Source organism: Octodon degus, unplaced genomic scaffold, assembly GCF_000260255.1.
Source record: "Octodon degus isolate 3935 unplaced genomic scaffold, OctDeg1.0 scaffold00042, whole genome shotgun sequence".
In the NCBI taxonomy this organism is placed as follows: domain Eukaryota; kingdom Metazoa; phylum Chordata; class Mammalia; order Rodentia; family Octodontidae; genus Octodon; species Octodon degus.
The window spans coordinates 1,753,009-1,757,159 of NW_004524618.1; the positions used below are offsets into that span (position 1 = coordinate 1,753,009).

General features: G+C 47.8%; 1 non-coding gene across 1 annotated transcript; it reads left to right on the top strand.

Annotated features, from left to right (window-relative positions):
* Positions 1–780: 780 nt before the first annotated feature.
* On the top strand, positions 781–886 carry LOC111816858. Its single transcript, XR_002821181.1, has one exon. It is a non-coding gene; the product is annotated as a U6 spliceosomal RNA (small nuclear RNA).
* Positions 887–4,151: the final 3,265 nt, after the last annotated feature.

The window sequence follows — 4,151 nt, forward strand, 5'->3', positions numbered from 1 at the left end:
GCTTTGCTAAGCTTGTTCCAAGTAGGTGCCTTAGACCACTGAGCCATCTCACCAGCCCCTGGGGCAGCATTTTGTTGCTTTGCTTTCTCATGTTTCTTTTTCTTTCTTCCTTTTTTTTAGTGTCCACTTTCCTGGGAGTGGATAGCTAGAAGGCTCTCCAAATGTCCCATGTTCCAACCACCCCAGTAATTTGGGGAGGGAGCATGCGGAGAAACTGTCCCGACACCCCCCTCTTCTCCAGAAATGAACCACAGTAATGGTGGTGATATGAAGACAAGCCAGATACTGGCATGCATTAAAAACCAATTTAGGGGGCCAGGGAGATGGCTCAGTAGAATAAGTGCTTCCCTAGCAAGCACAAGGGCCTGAATTCAATCCCCGGTTCCACAAAAAAAAAAAAAAAAAAAATTAGTGCCAGGGAGATAGCTCAGTGGAATAAGTGCTTGCCAGATAGTTCACTGGACTAAAGCAACCGCCTAGGCAGGTGCAGGGACCAGGTTCAATCCCCGGGGCACACTGAGTCTGCAATTGAGACTAAGGGCTGTGGTGGCACATGCCTGTAATCCCAGCACTTGGGAGGCTGAAAACAGGAGGATCACTCCAAATCCGATCTATAATGAGACTCTATAGACCTTGTACTGAATACATAATTAATTAATTAATTAATTAAAAACTAGCTAAGAGTGCTCACTTTGGCAGCACACATACTAAAATTGGTATGATAGGGGCTGGGGAGATAGCTCAGTAGAATAAGTGCTTGCCTGGCAAGCGCAAAGGCCCGAGTTCAATCCCAGGTTCTGCCAAAAAAAAAAGAATGATACAGAGAAGATTAGCATGGCCCCTAGACAAGGATGATATGCAAACTTGTGAAGTGTTCCATATTTGTTTAGGAATTGTTTTTCAGGGCCGGGGAGATGGCTCATTAGAATAAACTCTTGACTGGCAAGCACAAGGACCTGAGTTCAATCCCTGGTTCCACCAAAAAAAAAAAAAAGAAAAAAGAAAGGAATTGTTTTTGAGATCATCAATAAATTTTTTTCTTTAAATTTCAAAACCAAAAACAGGAGCCAGGGAGATGGTTCAGTAGAATAAGTGTTTCCCTGGCAAGTGCAAGGGTCTGAGTTCAATCCCCGGTTCTGAGAAAAAAAAAAAAAACAAACATGGCTTGCCAGATAGCTCAGCGGATTAAAGTGCCTGCTTAGGCAGATGCAGAGGCTGAGAGTTCGATCCCTGGCATGCTGTACCGGCCCCGCTCCAGGGGCACGCTGAGATGGCAATTGAGACTAGGTGTGTTGAGAGTGGGTGTGGTGGCGTGGGCCTGTAAACCCAGCACTTGGGAGGCTGTAAACAGGAGGATCACTACCAGTGTGATCTATGCAGTGAGATTCTGTAACCCTGTACACCCTGTCCTAAAATACCCTCGAAAAACTAAGAGGCCAGGTGTGGTGGTGCAGGCCATAATCCCAGCGTTGGGACATTGGAGAGTCTGAGGAGGAGGATTGCCATGAGTTTGAGGCCAGCCTGGGTGACGTAAGCAAGTTCAAGGCCAGCCTGCACTACATAGTGAGACACTGTCTCAAAACAAAACCAATTAACAGCAACAACTATGCCAGCCTAGCAACGGAAATAGAAAAGAAACCAGTAACAACAGAAGGCCAACTGGAGATCGCAAGCCATGAGAATGAATAAAAGCGGGGCGGGGAGATGGCTCCGTGGAATAAGCGCTTCCCTGGCAAGCGCAAGGCCCTGAGCTCAATCCCCCGTTCCGCAAAAAAAAAAGAAAGAAAGAAAGAAAAGAAAAAAGAATGAACAAACGCTCCCCGGTGCCACTCTTAACAATTGAGAAGACACGCAGTTACAGGACAGACACAGGACTAACGACTGCTGACACACGGTACAGTAAACATCCAGTAAAGACAACAACGTATCACGGTAGCCGTAGGAACGCGTTGCGTTGCGTGACAACAGCGCGGCCGCTGAGTGCCTAAAGGAGGAGCGCCGGAGCGCGGGCGGGCGGGCGGACGCGGCTGCTTGGGCCGGGACTCCTCCGAGCGCTCCTCTCTGTGCCCAGTTGCCTTCAGCTTCTCCGGGCTTTCCAGCTTTTCCGCTGACTCTTCCTTGGCTCCTGGATATCGATTATGGTTTCTTCTGCAGGTCGTCTTGCAGCACTCGCGCTGCCGGCTGCAGCCTGGGGAGGTGGCCCTGAGCTACCGGCCTGGCCCCTTCGCCTTCTTGCCTTGTCCTTGGCCTTCAGTGTTAGCAGCAGACACCTCACCACGCACACAGAGGGTGCCTGAATTTGGCAAAAGGGTGCCAGAGCAGACCTTGTCTCAGGTCATCTCTTCTCCTGGGACTAGTTTTTGGAAGCTGAGTTCCAAGGGATCAAGCAGACAGGCCACCAGGGAAAAAAAAAGTAGCTGGGTGCATGACACACTCCAGGAATCCCAGTGACACAGGAGGCTGAGGCAGGACGATTGGGAGTTCAAAGCCAGCCTCAGCTAGACAGAAAATTTAAGGTCAGCCTAGACTACATATATCATAAGACCCTGTCTCGAGGGGAAAAAATGGTGTTTGCTGGGGCACTGTGTGCACAGGGCTGAGCATGAGCCGGCAGCGCGGGCTGACAGCCAGGCCTGAACCAGGAACTCAGGCCCTTGTGCTTGCCAGGGAAGTGCTTATTTTACTGAGCCATCTCCCCGGCCCCTCCTCCTTGTCTTCTTCTTCCTTTCCTTGTTTTTATCTTGTGGTGCTAGGGATCAAGCCTAGGGTTAAAGGGGCATCTTTTTGTCTTTTTGAGACAGGGTCTTACTATGCAGCTCAGGCTGGCCCTGACCTCACTTTGTAGCTAGCCCAGGCTGGTCTTGCGTCTGAACAAGCCTCCTGCCTCAGCCTCCCGAGTTCTGGGATCACAGGTGTGCGCCACCATACCCAGCAAAAGGGCATCTTACAGGTGGGAAGAAATCAGGCATGTGGCAGGGGGGATAGCTCAGTAGAATAAGTGTTTGTTTGGCAAGTGCAAGGTCCTGAGTTCAATCCCCGGTACCACATACACACACAAAATAATAATAATAATAACAAATAAAATTACATTTATAGGAAGACAATATGCAATGTCTTTTTTTATTTTAAATTTATTTATTTATTTATTTATTTATTGTGTGTGTGTGTGTGTGTGTGTGTGTGTGTGTGGTGTGTGTGGCCAGCTCAGCCCACCCGGGGGCGGGGCTGGCTGGCATGTGGTGCTGGGGATTGAACCGCAGTTGCTGTGCTTTTGCTTAGCTTAGCTTGTTCTAAGTAGGTGCTTTAGACCACTGAGCCATCTCACCAGCCCCTGCAATGTCTTAATTATTGTAACAGTCATACTAACCTGTTTTGAAGCTGTTTCACTGTTATTTTATCTTTTTTTCTCATTAAAATGAAAAAAAAATAGAAAATATAGCAACCATTGTTTTTTTTTTTTTTTTTTTTTTTTCGGAACCGGGGATTGAACTCAGATCCTTGCGTTTGCCGGTCAAGCGCTTATCCTACTGAGCCATCTCCCCAGCCCCGCAACCACTGTTAATTAGCTATCCCTGTTTTGAAAATCTGTAACATACGTATTGTATGTTACCCTGTTTCTGTCATTTCTTTCTATTTGTTTTTGCTTCTGTTTTCACTCTAATTTTCTTTTTTTTAATTTTTATTTTAAGGAAGGTTCTACAGGGTGGTCAGGGTTCTTACTACTACATCAGACTTGTAGTGATCCACCTGCTTACAGCCTCCCAAGGGCTGGGATTACAGGTGTGTACCACCACACTCAGTCTCAATTGTTGCCTCAGCACTCTGGGGAAAAGGCCGGCACAGCAGGTCTGGGGATCAAGCCTCCAACCCCTATGCCTGCTTGCAGGCGCTTTAATCCACTGAGCTATTTGGCTGGCCCTCACTCTTCAAATTAAAATAAAATATAAAAGAAACCAGGAACGGATGCATTTGCCAATAATTCCAGCTACTGGAGAGGCTGAGGCAGGAGGATCATGAATATAAAGTGAGCTCAGGCAACAGAGTGAGACTCTGAGAGGGACAGAACAGGGACAGAACAGAGACAGAGGGCTGGTGTGATTGCTCAGTGGTCTAAAGCACCTACTTGGAACAAGCTTGGCAAGGCATCAGGG